The 15,353-nt window shown below is 38.8% G+C and overlaps 1 protein-coding gene across 1 annotated transcript in view; it reads right to left on the bottom strand.

Annotated features, from left to right (window-relative positions):
- Positions 1 to 15,353, bottom strand: part of LOC126272058 (kinesin-like protein KIF14) — a 234,826-nt gene that overhangs the window by 150,657 nt on the left and 68,816 nt on the right. The gene's annotated exons all lie outside the window — the stretch shown is intronic.

Below are 15,353 nucleotides of genomic sequence, written 5' to 3'. Positions count from 1 at the left end.
AAATAATTCGAGAATGATATTCATGAAAATGGTTAATGTAAGTCTGAAAGATGCTTTCCAGTACGTTCAAGTGCAATAACATGATATTTTTTAAAGAATTTAACTGACTTTGACCAGGAAGTGTGTGTGTTAAACTGTTTACATTCCAAGTCCAATAAGACTTCAAAACACTAGTCATTTACTTAACAGACTGAATACTTGTATAGAATGAGATAATTGTCATAGTTTGTTTAGCATTTTTTATTTTATTTGTGTTCTGTAACATATTTTAAAGTTTACATTATTGAGTGCTGTAACGAGATAGAATGATACACTGAATCATTCTCGTGCTCCCAAAAAGTGACAGTATTTACATTTCCCCTACTTTTGCTGAAGCTTCTCTCTGAACCATTAAGGTAATTAAATTTTAACTGCATCTTCATCTTCACTGATGTTCAAAAGGAGTAAAAAACTCATGAGCAAAAGTATCCTTTTTTATTTTGCAGATGATGCACATACCTGGTTTGTAGTTTCATTAACTCTATGTATAATATTTTATATATATCCCCGAGTCTGTTTACAATAAAACAGAAGAAAAAAACCAATAATGAAATTTCCCTGTTGGGGTACTATACTAAGCTACCCATAGTTCTTAGAAGCATTATCCCATCAAAGGGAGATTATCTTCAAAAAAGTTTCTAAAGTTTATTATTCACACTCAACTGTTACTCTCCACTTCACTATATACAGTTTCTACACCATCAGTAAATAATTAGTCTTCCTCTGCCTTGAAGAAGTCTGCAATTTGCCAAGTGCGTCATTTCCTGTGAATGAGCTAAGAGCAAAAGATGCTATGGTGCTTTAAGTTTTATCATCCTTGCCACCAGAAATGATTCTCTTTAAATTCAAGTGAAACTTTTGTGCATTACTGTGCAGACAATAACTGCAAATAACAGCAACAGGAGCAGCAGCAACCACAGCAATAATCTATTGTCATTGGGGCATTACAGTAATAGACAATGTCACACACATAATTCATATGATATTTTTAAAGAAATAACAGCCTTGTTATTAACATCAGAGTACTATACTGACATGACTTAAGTCATGAGACAGTGATATGCACATATACAGGTGGCGGTAGTATCATGTACACAAGGTATAAAAGGGCAGTGCACTGGCAGAGCTGTTATTTGTACTCAGGTGGTTCATGTGAAAATATTTCTAATGCGATTAAGGTCACATGGTAGGAATTAAAGGACTTTGAATGTGGAATGGTAGCTAGAGCTAGACACAGGGGTCATTCCACTCCGGAAATTGTTAGGGAATTCAGTATTCTGAGATCCACAGCATCACGAGTGTACCAAGAATACCAAATTTCAGGCACTATCTCTTACCAAGGGCAATACAGTAACCGAAGACCTTCACTTAATAACTGAGAGCAGTGATGTTTGTGTAGCATCATCAGTGGTAACAGACTCACCCAAAGTATTCGACGCCATTGCCCATGATAAACTGATACAAAAATTGGAAAACTATGGAATTTGATGCCAAGCAAAAGACTGGATACAATAATATTTATGCAATGATGTATCAATAGGGAAGTCAGTCAGGAACCAAAGACATCAAATATGAAGTACCATAGGAATCAGTAATGGGATCACTGGCGTTTAATGTTTGTAAATGATATAGCCATTGAAGACAGAGGGACAGAGGGACAGAGAGAGAGAGAGAGAGAGAGAGAGAGAGAGAGAGAGAGAGAGAGAGAGAGAGAGAGAGAGAGGAGGAAATACTATATGCAGATGACATGACAATACAGAACAGTGACCAAAATGTGGAACAGTTTGAGAAAAAGCATGTATTTCTGCAAATATCACAGCTCAGGGGCTAACAGAAAATGAACTACAAATCTGAAGAGAACTACGTATGCAGTGTTCAGAAACAGAGAAATCTGTACTTGTGAATTTAGAGGTGGACGATATAAAGACGGACGAAGTAGAATCCACTGGATCTTTAGGCATTACTGCAGATAATAAGTTGAAATGGAAAGAGCATACAAATTCTGTCTCTAAGAAATTCAGCTCTATCATATTCATAATGAAGCAGCTTTCATGATACCCAGACGAACAGCTTCTGTACACACTATACCATGGTCACTCTGAACAGTACCTTCAGTATGGAGTGACGGTGTGGCAAAACACAAACATCGAAAAAACAAAAGATGGACAAGGGCTTATGAAACATGCACAAAGTTCTTTAAAAATTTAATTTTTGCATCTTTGTACATATACACAACAACAACATACATTACAAAAGATAGTTTGCAGTGGATTACAAATGCAAGTGTACACACCTGAACCCACAGGGAAAGAATGATACACAAAGCACACCCCACTGACTGACAATGCTTGTAAAATGACCTTAGTACTAGAGTATCATATTCCCACAATCTGTCAAAAAACCTGCATGACAGCATACATGACACTAACTCCCCCCCCCCCCCCCCCCCAAAAAAAAAGAATACCTCAATTATTATTGGTGGAAAACCATTTTTTTAGCATTAAAAAGTATTTACTAAATTAAATTTGTTTATATTGTTCTTTACGATCAGTGATATTCAGGAGTTTAATCAAAACGGTTCCCCTTCAGAAATAAGTGATAATGTTTTATATGTCTTATATTACACACACATTTATTTACACAATGTAATCCTACGGGATCAAAAACAAATTCCATTCAGTTGTCTCACATTCCCCTTCTCCCTTCTGTCAAGGTCCAAAACACTACTTCTCCATCCAGATTGTGTACTGCCTTCTCCTGTCACCCTTCTCCAAATGAGGCATTCAGCTCCCTTCCTCCCTATCTCTTCCCCCCTACCCCCTCCCTTTTCTCCTCCCTATTCCCCTCTCTGACTCAACCTTCGTCTCTATCTCCCTGTTCCTCTCCTTCCTCAGAAATCCTTTCTTCTTCTTCTTTTTCTTCTTCTTCTTGTGTAGCCACTGAGTCATTTCTCTTTCCCACTCCTACCTCGCACTAATCCACTGCTCCCTCCTTGTCTCATGTGTTCTTCCCTGCCTGCTCCCTATATCTATCAACCCAGGTAATTGCAATTTAATAATATGGATCACGGTGGACACCGTAGTGGGGCGTTTGCGTAGTAGAGTGTGAATGTGAGTACTTTTTACCAGAAAAACCTTAAGAGCTTAAAAGTTGTGTTCCACTAAGCTTGAGGCAATTGATGAATAAATCTTGCTACCAAAAATCACCAGAATTTGCTATTAAGTTAAGGTAAACCTATCTTCAACCTGAAGGATGGTCTGAATGCCACAGTGCTTTGCTAGGCACAATCCTCTTGTAGGTGGTATGTCGTTGCTTTTCTTCGGACTTTGCACTGACTTATCCAGCCTGTTACATGGGGACCTAAAGTTTAACAAGGATATTATTTTATATAAGGTCTATGGACCAACTTCTAGTAGGTCTATGTCCAAGGGCGAGGTACTGAACTATGATGAATGATCTGGCTGCTTACCAATTAGTTTGATTGCAATTTAATCCAGTTAATCCCACTGCTACATTTCTGAAACAAATGCTCTGTGCTTTTGTGTAAAACATACAGTTCTGGTGAGAACTTCTGCAGAGCAACCTTGCTAATGCTATAGCAATTAATGTTTATGGAAAAGTGGCTTCAAAGAAAATGTAAATAAGTTTTATCATATTTGACACTAGACAATCATATTACTGTTACAAAATATGGTGTATAAGCAACTGACTGTTAATGTGTATGGGCATTTGTTCATAATTATTTCTCAACAAAGGGTTATAATGCATTATACCCAATGCATTATACCTAAGTTTTCCATTTTTGGAACAGTGGGACTGAATGGGAGCATTGAAATAATTGCAAGCACTTGGTTTTTAGGTTGACTGCCAATGAGATGACAGGCTAATTAAAAGAGGATTCTGATTTTTCTGAGGCTCAATTATACACATATCCCCAAGGCAGTCAGATGAAGACTCAGGTGGTGTATGTGAAAGAGAGAAAAATCCTGTTGCAGAAGCAAAAGTTACAAAGTATTGTGATAGAGAAATTGTTACCAAAGAGGTAGATTACTATGACGAGAAAAGACTGGTTATGAAATATGCTTATTAGAATGTTCTCATATATTTATCTGTAACTATAAAAATATGATTGATGACTCCTACATAGGGATTTAGGAGTCTAATGAGCCACTGTGTTCAACATCCAGCACAACCAGTTTCAATAATGTTCAGCTATTTTAATTGTTCTATGATCACATTATTAGGGACATGCTCGCTAATTATACAAATACTTACACCCATCAGCATGGGGATATAACATTCCAGGTTTCAAGGGCCGAAAAAAGTGTGTTGTTGACCATATTTCTTCTGATTGGTTACCACCCTCTACCAACACACAGAATGTACTGGGAAATGCGCAAGGATTGCTAAAATCTAGCTGTCCCAAAAGCAATGTCAGAGAGAAGATTTGGAAAAAAAGTGAAATATGGAAAGAAATTTCTTCTGAAGCAAAGATCACTAAATATTATTAATTAATTACCAATCTTGGCTTCAGAAGCAATTTCTTTCCATTCGGTCAACAGTTTATTGACATATCTACACATGGCACAATTTTTAACTATAACATTTCCACAGCAGGAGTTGACATACTTGATGAAAATACTGGAAAATATTAGGATTAATTTCAGAACAAAGAAATGGTACTACCATCTTCTCACTTTCCCCACTAAATGCTTGGTTGCTATACAGACAAACGCAACAATACAAGGAGAAACCACTGGATCTACCTGGCTTCACAAGGTATGTGGTAAACTGTCACTTTCAGAAGTACATCTCACAACAGTCACTTGTCCAACCAGTGCAAAATCCAAAAGCATTACACAAAAGCCGGCCGGAGTGGCCGTGCGGTTCTGGGCACTACAGTCTGGAGCCAGGCGACCGCTGCGGTCGCAGGTTCGAGTCCTGCCTCGGGCATAGATGTGTGTGGTGTCCTTAGGTTAGTTAGGTTTAATTAGTTCTAAGTTCTAGGCGACTGATGACCTCAGAAGTTAAGTCGCATAGTGCTCAGAGCCATTTGAACCATTACACAAATGGGTGTTCAATGATCTGTGCCATGATGGACAAGACATTTAACTGTACCATTAGGCAATTTGCATCAGCCCCAAGGCATTTCAAAACCACTGAGCTTCATTCAGAGAACGTAATGCAGTAAATAAGTGTGGAGAGATTCCCATAGTTTTTGCTGTCTCTAGTGTTACTGAGGTCACCATAGAAAATTAGAGAAGCAGGGTTTACGTTTAGAGATCGAGAACCGGTGGAGGTCATATATACGTTATTGTTGTGCATAATTATGTGTTATATTTATTTTTCATAATTATCATTGTGTGAGCTAGTTTTTTTGACCTTATTTGCTTATCTATTTCCTAGTGGTGTAATGAGAAAATAAGCTCTTTAAAATGTTTAGTATGGAAATTATATATGAATACCAAGAATACACATTTGTTTCTCACAATATCATAAGTTAGGTACCTGCATCCACTCATTCCCACTACTCCATTTTGTATTACTAAATACAAGGACTGTTCAAAAAATTCCAGAATTTCATCCACAAAATGTTTCTACACTTACCTTTTACTTATTGTACATGGTCTGCTTTGAAATATTCTCCTCCACAATTGATACACCACTCCCAACCCCGTTTCCCTTTCCGGAAGCAATCTTGGTGGATCACGTGAAGCAACACCTGCAGATTTACTTTTATCTTGTCTATCATTGCAAATATTCATCCCTTCAGTGGGTTTTTTAACTTCGGAAATAAAAAAAAGCCCACAGGGCTAGGTCTGGACAGTACAGAGGATGAGGCAATATAATGATTTTGTTTTTTGCGCAATGGTCACGCATGAACAGGGATGAATGTGTGGGTGCGCTATCATGGTGCCAGAGTCATGAATTGTCTCGTAAGCACCATAACACCTACCAATAATACCACTGATAAACAGTTTGTCCCTGTGGCATGAATGCATGAGAAGCTAATATTTCGAAGTCAAAGAAAACTCTCGGCACTGTTTGACATTTGACCTGACGAGCTCTTTTTGCTCCTGGACAACCTTTCCCAAACCATTCTATAGATTGAACCTGGTCTCAACATCACAAACGTAGAGCTATAGCTCATCTCCAGTTATGATTTTCTTAATGAACCTATCGTTCTCATCTGTGGGATCCAAAGGCTCTTCACAGAAAGCGAGTTGAATGTCCTAGTCTTGATTCATGAGCTGTGGAATAAACTTGGTGGCAACACAATGGATTCCAAGATGCCTTGTCAGGATTTCACAGCATTATCCAACTGAAATGTTACATACTCTGGCACCCTCTCTAACATGCAGTCTTCGATTGGTACACACAATTTCATTTATTTTCATACCATGAGCATCCTTGGTAGGCGTCTAAGAATGTCCTGGATGAGGGTCACCTTTGACTACCATCTGGCCACCTTTAAATCGTGTGAACTTTTCGTAACACCGAGTATGGCTTAAGCACTCATCACCGTAGGCTTCCTGCATCATTTGGTGTATCTCTATAAAGGTTTTCTTGAGTTTCATGCAAAATGTAATGGAGGGGCATTGTTCCTCTAACTCTGTGATCTCGAAATTCGCAAACTGTGTGACAACTTTCCACTCAATACAGCACTGAACAATAACTAACAGACATGCAACAATGAAACTTAACAGCAGTTAAACATAAAATACAGGTGTGTGTGCAAGGATGCCAACAGCATTTTACTCCAACACACCATTGGCATGAAATTACGAATGTTCCGGAATTTTCTGAACAGAAATCACACATTATTAGAATCATGAAAATTGTATTTACGGGCTATCTGGTCTACCTATACACCAAACATAAAAATTAAAACAGGAATTCCTAAGAGATTTGAATGGCAAAAAGGATTAAGGAAAAGGAAAAAAGGAAGGAAGCTTACAGTCTGGTGTCCTGTCAGAGGCAAGCTCATTAGAGATTGAGCACAATCTCATTCTGGGTATGATGAAGTACACTGACTGTGTGAACTTTTCAAATGACCTATCACAGCATTTCACTCAAACGATTTAAAAGAATCACAAAAAACTAATCTGGATGTTGATGGTACAAAAATTGCTCATTAAGTTCTGAAACTTCAAAGTGTAAAGTGTTTTCCACTTCACATGACAGCTCTGGATCAGTTGCACCCATTTTGGGAACCAGATCCTGAACACTGATACAGCATTAACAGATGAACGAAGAGAGTTATTGCATGTTTATTTAATGGTTTCAGAATGGCCTCTTGTACGAGTGTTAATAACAGGCAGATAAGAATGACTGAAAACAAGGAGAGATTTAATGACAGTTGCCACAGCTTACATGAAATTAAAGGATAAATAGATAAAACTAAAAATATATGATTTCTACTGCAAGATACATTATATATGAAATTCAAAAGAAATTAGTAACTACTAACTAATAATCATCTTCTGCTAGGGTCACTCAAGCTAGATACGTCAAGGGGGAGGCAAACAACAAACAGACATGTAGCGTGGGGAGAACAGGAATAAAGGAAATTGTGCAATTGTGGTTATGCCAAACATTTTATGGTCCTGAATTATTAAGTAAACTACTGCCTGACAAAAAACTGGGAGGAGGAGGAAACGAACTTCAGGAGCTGAGATGATATGTAATGTTCTTTCACTGACTTTGGCGCCAAGTCAAATTTACAACTTAGCAGTACGAGCCCACTTGTCAGTATCTTGCTCCACATACTACGGCCTTGATGCATGCACTGATTAATTGGGAAACATGTAAAACTGGTCTAGCTGGCAAACTGGCCCACAACTGTTGTAACTTGTATTGATACCCTGGATACTGATGCCAGGATGGAGCTGACCTAGTCCCATGTATGTTCCATTGGGGAATGATCTGCTGGCCTCTGGGATACCCTATAATGCGGACAATTCATGGACATACACACCATGTGTGAGCAAACGTTGTACTGCTGGAACGTGGCGCCATGATATTAGTCACATGAGACATAACACAGGATGACGCACAATGTCCATGACATGTCGTTGTGCTGCCTGAGATCCCTCAACACTATTAGCTGTGCCTCTCCAAAAACTGGAATAATTGGATCTCTCCCCAGTCTGCCACCACACTAGCCAACAACGGTCATCTCGGCTAGTGCCAAACTGCAGTACATTGCTGAACACAATGTGATAACATTCGTCAAAAGGCTGTGCTTCCCAGTCATGGCAACACCAAACACAGCTATGTGTGTTTTTGAGTTAATGGCAGCCTACACATAGGATGCTAATTTTCTAGTCCAGCTGTTCCGGGTCCCTGACAAATGACTTGGGAAGACAGAATGTTGCAGGGAATCCACTACATGTACTCAGATGGCAGGCACAGATGTGAAGGGGTAAAAATGTGCTTGGTGTATAATATGGAGATCCTCCCTTGTGGTCGACAGATATGGCTGACCGGAACCTTGACGACAAGTATGCCTGCCCTCACAGTCCCATGCAGTCCAACACTGGGACACTGTCACTTCCAAATGCACCACAAATCTCAATATTGCATGATTCGACAACTGGCCAAATGGCCGACAATGAGCCCTCTTTCAAGCTCTGTTAGGTGCAGATTATGTTCTCTCTCATAAGGAGGTGGCACCTCTGTGTCTTTTACAGTGATCCCTCAATACCTGACTCTGTGAATTGCCCCTTAAATGCCCTAACATGCCTGGTAACAACACTAAACATGAACACTACTAATGTACACTGGTGGTCGTTCCACTTGTCAAAGAACGGCAAGTCTAATCTTTTCATACCTGCCAATGGCATGTATTAGTCTATGAATTTACATTGACACCCTGCCACTTATGTCATGTGTTAGTTGTAAGCAACAAGATTGAGTTACATATGGGCACAAATCAACTGTTGCACTTTGTTTTAAATTATAACCTCAGGATAAAACTGAACAAATCTAGAATAGTTCCATTGGAGAGGGTGGGGATTATATAGTCTGTTCAAAGACTACAACTGACAGTGATATAATCAAGCAGTTTAGTGGGTTAAACTATTTCAGATATTTGACAACCTACCATCAAGATGAAGTTCTAGGATATGCACTGAATAATATCAACTGATGCATGGGCCTTCAAACAGAAAACCAACCAAAAGGACACACAACTGAAATCTTATGAAGTGATGACATGGTTGTGAGAATCTAACTGAATAGAAAGGAGATATCTACTGAAACAGTGGAAACCAAATTCCTAATACAAATAACTAGACATATGCTTAGAGATGAAATAAAAAATTAAGACACTGAACAGATATTCAAAATATTACATACAAATGGAAAGATATAAGAATGAAACAGCAACTGGTACTAGCACCACTTACAAATAGAAGCCAATGACAAATGCTTTGTTTTTATACACTAGCTGGTTGAGAATATGCTTGGTGCCTGAGGAAGAGGTGGGTGGATGACCCTGGCATACATATTTGAACATGGTCCACCTTGAAGACAAAAAATATAATAAACTAAAATAAAAAAGTCAACATGTATTTGAATATTACAATACTGATACAGCTAGGAGCATGTATCAGTTACCAATAAGTTAAACTGTTCATATGATGGTGCAGCAGGAAGTCCTTGGTCCAGCACAGAAGCAACATTTATATAAATGAAAATTTATTTTTGTTACGTTCGTGTATGTAACACAAGAATGTAGGTCAAGTGCAAAGTTGATCTGCACATTAGTTTTGTTTATATGGCTTTCTACAGTAGAAATGTTGTGGAAGTTTCATTATTAAAAAAAAATCATCATTTCTGTTCAGTTACCATTTTTTCAGTATTTATATTTCACCCAGGACTTTCCAGTATCAGGCCATGTGATTAAACTTAAGTGACATCACCACATCTGTGCTAACTATGTTTAGTCCGCCATGGACACAGTTTGGATTTTACTTCCATCACTAAAAGATTGAATCTTCAAATTTCGGAACTTTCTATACAATGTATACTCGATTTGCATGGCCATTCAATAATTTTATTGTTACTTCACATTTATTTTCCTTTTCGGTCTCCATTTAACATTATGCTGTTTATTATTTTTATTACCACTGGTTGCCTTTTCTGTTCTTATCCAGAACTTCCCTCACCCCTTAGACAAGTAACTGTAAACAGTTGTCCATCAAGCTACTGTCAACATTTGTCCATCTACATTTGTATCCATGATCTCTCATTTGCTAGTACTACCACTTTGGTCCTAAGATAAGCTGCACTTTTCATCCAGATTTAACCCTTGAATAGTAAGGGTGTGGCTTATATCCACTACCTTATCTTTTTACATACCTTGCTATAAATAAATAATGCTGATTTGCAACAATACAACTACTGTCTGTAATGGAAACTGGCAGCAAGACATATTATTACACAACAATGCAAAGTTTTTAAGTCTACTAATAATGTTACATGTTGTTGGATACTGGTAAGAAATCCCAATTTATGCTGATACAAATGACCATTTAGAGAAAAAAGCCATCCAGGTGACGATTTCAGTGCAGTTATGACGCAGGCTTCAAACTTATTGTAGTGCATTACACTACAACCACAACCAACAGACAGGTCAAAAACAGAATGGATTGGACAAATCTAATGTGCAGCATTGTGTTGTTTCAGAAGAAAAATGGAAGAAGGCAATTTTAATGAAAAAAAATCACTCAAGAGAACTAAAATGTGGTAAATATCCAGAACTTCAAGCTAAGGTTCTTTCCTGTGTGCGAGATACGAAAGATGGGATGCCTGTCTCATAGGAAATAATCCAACTGAAGGCTCTGGAAAACACATGAGCCTTAAACATGACACAAGAATAATTCCATTTGAGTACTGGTTGTTGTCTGCTTATGCAAAGAAGTGGTCTTTGCTCTCTAATGAAGTACTACACTAGCAGAGAGAATGTCAGTTGATTTCAAGAAGAAACTGGTTAACATCCAGCAATACATCATCCAATTGCAAAAGTGTCATTGATACCTTTTTCATCAGATTGGTGATGCTGACAAATTGCCATTATTTTTTGACATGCTGATTAATACAACAGTCGACATGAAAGGGGCAAAAAGTAGCCCATTAGGAGGGACAAGGAATGAAAATATAGAACTGTGGTGTTTGATGTTACAGCCAATGTCAATTTGAAGATAAAAATATGCCCAAAGAAAACTTTTCTAAGGGTTTAGTGATTTGCTGCCAAGAAAAAGGCTGGATGACACCCCAACTTCTTGTTGACTGCTCATCTATCGTTTGGAATCACAGACCTCGGGCACGGCTTGCTATCAGAGCCTTGCTAGTATTGGATGCTTTAAGGGACAGCTAACTGATGAAGTATAAGATAAACATGCTGCACAGAAGCAACCTTGTCATCATACATGGAGAAATGACTTCAGAATTACAGGTGCTAAAACAAGGCCATAAACAAGCCATTCAAGGACAAACTCCAAAAAATGTATTTGGGTTGGCTCCTGGTAGAACACAATACCCTTACACTATGTGATATATCAAGAAGCCGTCAGTCACCCTTCTGTGTGAGTGGATTCTTGCTCCACAGTCCTCCAAATCATCAGAATCCATCATCATGGCGTTCAAGAAATGCTGATCATTGATTGCACTAGATGGCAGTGAGGCTGACACAGTGGGAAGAGAATGGATAAAATACTTGGGGTGCGAATGATGAGAGGGAGCAAGATAAAATATGCTACCGACATGTTAGGTGCCAATTAGTCATATGCCAGAACAAACATTTACAGTACATACCTACATCATACATGTTCAGTACAAGTAAGTTTTTGATAATTTTTTCTCCTCTATGAGTGTGGCTTATTTCATGCAATTTTTTTTTCCTTCCTCAGAGTTTAGAGGTGCAGCTTTTATGTGGTAGCGTCTTATTATCTGGCCAATACAATATACACTGTCAACCCCATGAACTATGGACCTTACAGAGCTGGGATGGCTTTAGTGCCTCAAAGTGATACAGATAGCTACAGTCCAAGTGCGACATAAGCACAAGGCTACCTATGGAGAGGTCATATAAACTGTGGTTCCTGAAGAGGGGCAGCAGTCTTTTCAGTAGTTGCAGGGTCACCAGTCTGAATGATTGACTTATCTGGTCTTTTAACATTAGCCAACATGGCCTAGTTGCACTGGTACTGCAAAAAAATGAAAGCAGCAAGAAACCATAGTTGTGATTTTTTTCTGAGGGCATGCACAGCTGTCTGGATGGTTATCAGGAGGATGTGTCACCAGAAAAAAGATAACTGGCATTCTACGCGCCAGAGTGCGCAATGTTGTATCCTAAATTGGGTAGGGAGGTTATAGAATTTAAAAAGAGAAATGGATAGGTTGATGTTAGATATAGGGGGAAATTGTGAGGTGCAGCAGCATGAAGAACAGGACTTTTGGTAAGTAAAAGGTTATAAACAAAAAATCAAATAGGGCAATGTGAGAGAAGGTCTAATAATGAAGGAAAAACAGGAATGGGGGTACGCTACTATGACTAGCATAGTAAATCCATCATCACAGCCAAGGTGGACATGAAGCCAACACCCACCACAGCCGTACAAGTTTATCTGCCAACTATACCCGGGCCGCTGAAACATTGCAACTTGACGTTTGCGTATGAAGTTGGCAGCATAACAGAGTAACAAGTGAAGAACGATAGGCGCTAGGCGTTCAGCGTGGGGCGCCAGCCAATCACAGCGCAGTGAGCACTGCTGTTACTCGCATGCTGTGACGTCAAAGTACCTGCGCTGCCAGCTTTGTTTAGTGAATGTGTATACAACGTGAGTTGTATGTTGTTTACTGCGTGTTTTCGTTGTACTGTGTGCTATATCGTTGTGACTTTTGTTACGTTGTGAGTTTACGTACTTGGAAAATGCCACAGAAAAGACTTCGTTCACCTAGTGACAATCCTTTGCGTCAAGGGGTGTCGCTAAACAGCCAGGCACTGGAGTTGCTACGCAGAAGTTGTGAGTTTTACGAGCAGGAGGAAAACTACGCAAGCATTCATGGACAGCCATCAATTCTTGCCGACAAAGTGGTGGAACGTACGTCAAAAACTCTTGGTATTAGTGCAAGAACAGTAGTAAGTAAGGGAGTATTACTACAAAACTTGGAAGATACTGAGGTGAGCCGTAATGATTCCGAGCTGTCTGGATCAAATAATACATTTTTATCAACCCCGGGAAAGAAGAAAAAGCGGCCTAGTCCTATCACAGATTTAGATTCTTTCCAGACTGATGCAGTTTGTAGGCATGTTTATGCTTACTACAGCAGAAGAGTGTATCCGACTGTAGCTAAGTTATTAATCTCTTTAAAAGAAAGTGAACTCTTCAGGGATGGTAAAACATCACTAAAAATTGTGCTAAAAAATATGGGTTTCCATTACAAAACGCTAGATGGACGCAAAGTACTGTTAGAGAGGGCACATACTATTACCGCTCTTAGCATTTTCTTGCACAAAATTGTGGGCAGAGACATTCATTCCATAATTCGGCTAGACGAAACTTGGGTTAATGCCGGGGAAGCTTTCAGTAAATGTTGGACGGATAACACACCCAGCAGTAGCGGCCATCAGCCGACGGGAAGAGGAGCTAGATTAATTGTGGTCCAAGCAGGCTCCTCCAGTGGTTTTGTCCCTGACGCACTTTTAGTTTTTAGATAAAAAAAGACTGGTGATTACCATGAAGATCACACACGATTTGTTGAGTGGTTCAGGAATCTTTTAAAACAATTTCCTGTCCCTACATCAACTGTAATGAACAATGTTCCATATCATTCGGTGATACAGAACAAAGCCCCAACTACAAATGATCGGAAAGAAGTTATGGTGCAGTGGTTACAGGCTCGAAATATTGCAGCGGATATGGGTATGACAAAGCTTCTGTTATATTCTCTTGTTAAAGAAAATAAACCTACGACACCTACATACGTAGTAGACGAAATTGCCAAGGAGCAGGATCATGCTGTAATAAGGCTGCCACCATATCACTGCCATTTCAACCCTATTGAGTTAGTACAGAGTGACGTAAAAATGTATGTAAGGAACAACAACAAGTCCTTTACAATAACAGAGGTGGAAAAGCTGTTGCGTGAAGCTCTTGTGACTGTGGATGCAGCCTCATGGAGAAAAAAATAGAGCACGTAGAGAAGCTTATATGAGCAGCACAGACAATAGAAGGCATTATCAGTAGCCATGAACAATTAATGATTTGTCTTGCCGATGAAGACGGTTTTAGCGATGGATCAGACAACAGTGATGATGGCGAGCTGGATGGAATTGTGCCATTATCGCTGTAAATTGGTCAGTGAAAAATTACTAATATTGGTTATTTAATGCAATCTCGGTTATTATTTATTTTGTAAACTAGGTACATTATTGATTTTAAAGTACCAGTCGTCAGATGCTTGTTTTTTCTATTTCTTTGCTCTGTTATCGAAAGGGTGCACATTGTTATGCTTTTACATGCATTATTATACGGTTGTTTACTTCCTGTCATTGTAGTACAACTAAAAACGAGTTTTTATATACACTGTAATTGCTCAATCGCTTGCATTTACGAGACGGGACGGAAAACTGTATGGTCCGCTGTGTGTATAGAGGCTGCTGTTGCAACATCGCTATTACAGTATAGCCAACCTAACTAGGCAAAAAGCGAACTGTCAAGTGCAATGTTTCGCCAGCGGGGATATAGGTTTACAGCTGGAGAGAATAAAACAATGAATAATGATAGAAAATAAATAATTCACATTGTTAAAAAGGGACAAAAATTTGTGATGGCAGAATGGAATACAATATAGCAAGGAAAGGAAGAAAAGGAGAAGTAACAGCATGATACAGACAAGGGAAAAAAAACCTGCCTGGTAGAATCTGGCACAGAACGTAATTTAAACACTGTTCACATTTGGTTTCAGAATCATGTAAGAAGGCTGCATATGTGAATGGCTCCTAGACACACGGGAAGTTTCCAGATTGATTATGTAATTTTTAACTGTGAAACATTTCCAAGGACACATCAGGCCTCTGACCCCAATTTCTTTGTAATGAACTGTAGATTAAGACTTAAGAAATTGCAAAAAGGTGGGAAATTATGGAAATGATGCCCAGATAAATTGAAAGAACCAGAGAATTATTGAGAGTTTCAAAGTTTGACTGAAGCAGGGGAAGGGAATACAGTAGATGATAGATGGGTAAACTTGAAAATGAAATAATGAAGGCAGCAGAGGATCAAATAGGTAAAAAGACAAGGCCT

Source organism: Schistocerca gregaria, chromosome 5, assembly GCF_023897955.1.
Source record: "Schistocerca gregaria isolate iqSchGreg1 chromosome 5, iqSchGreg1.2, whole genome shotgun sequence".
Taxonomy (NCBI): Eukaryota; Metazoa; Arthropoda; class Insecta; order Orthoptera; family Acrididae; genus Schistocerca; species Schistocerca gregaria.
The sequence above is the reverse complement of the archived record's forward strand: the minus strand, read 5'-3'. Positions and strand labels throughout refer to the sequence as shown.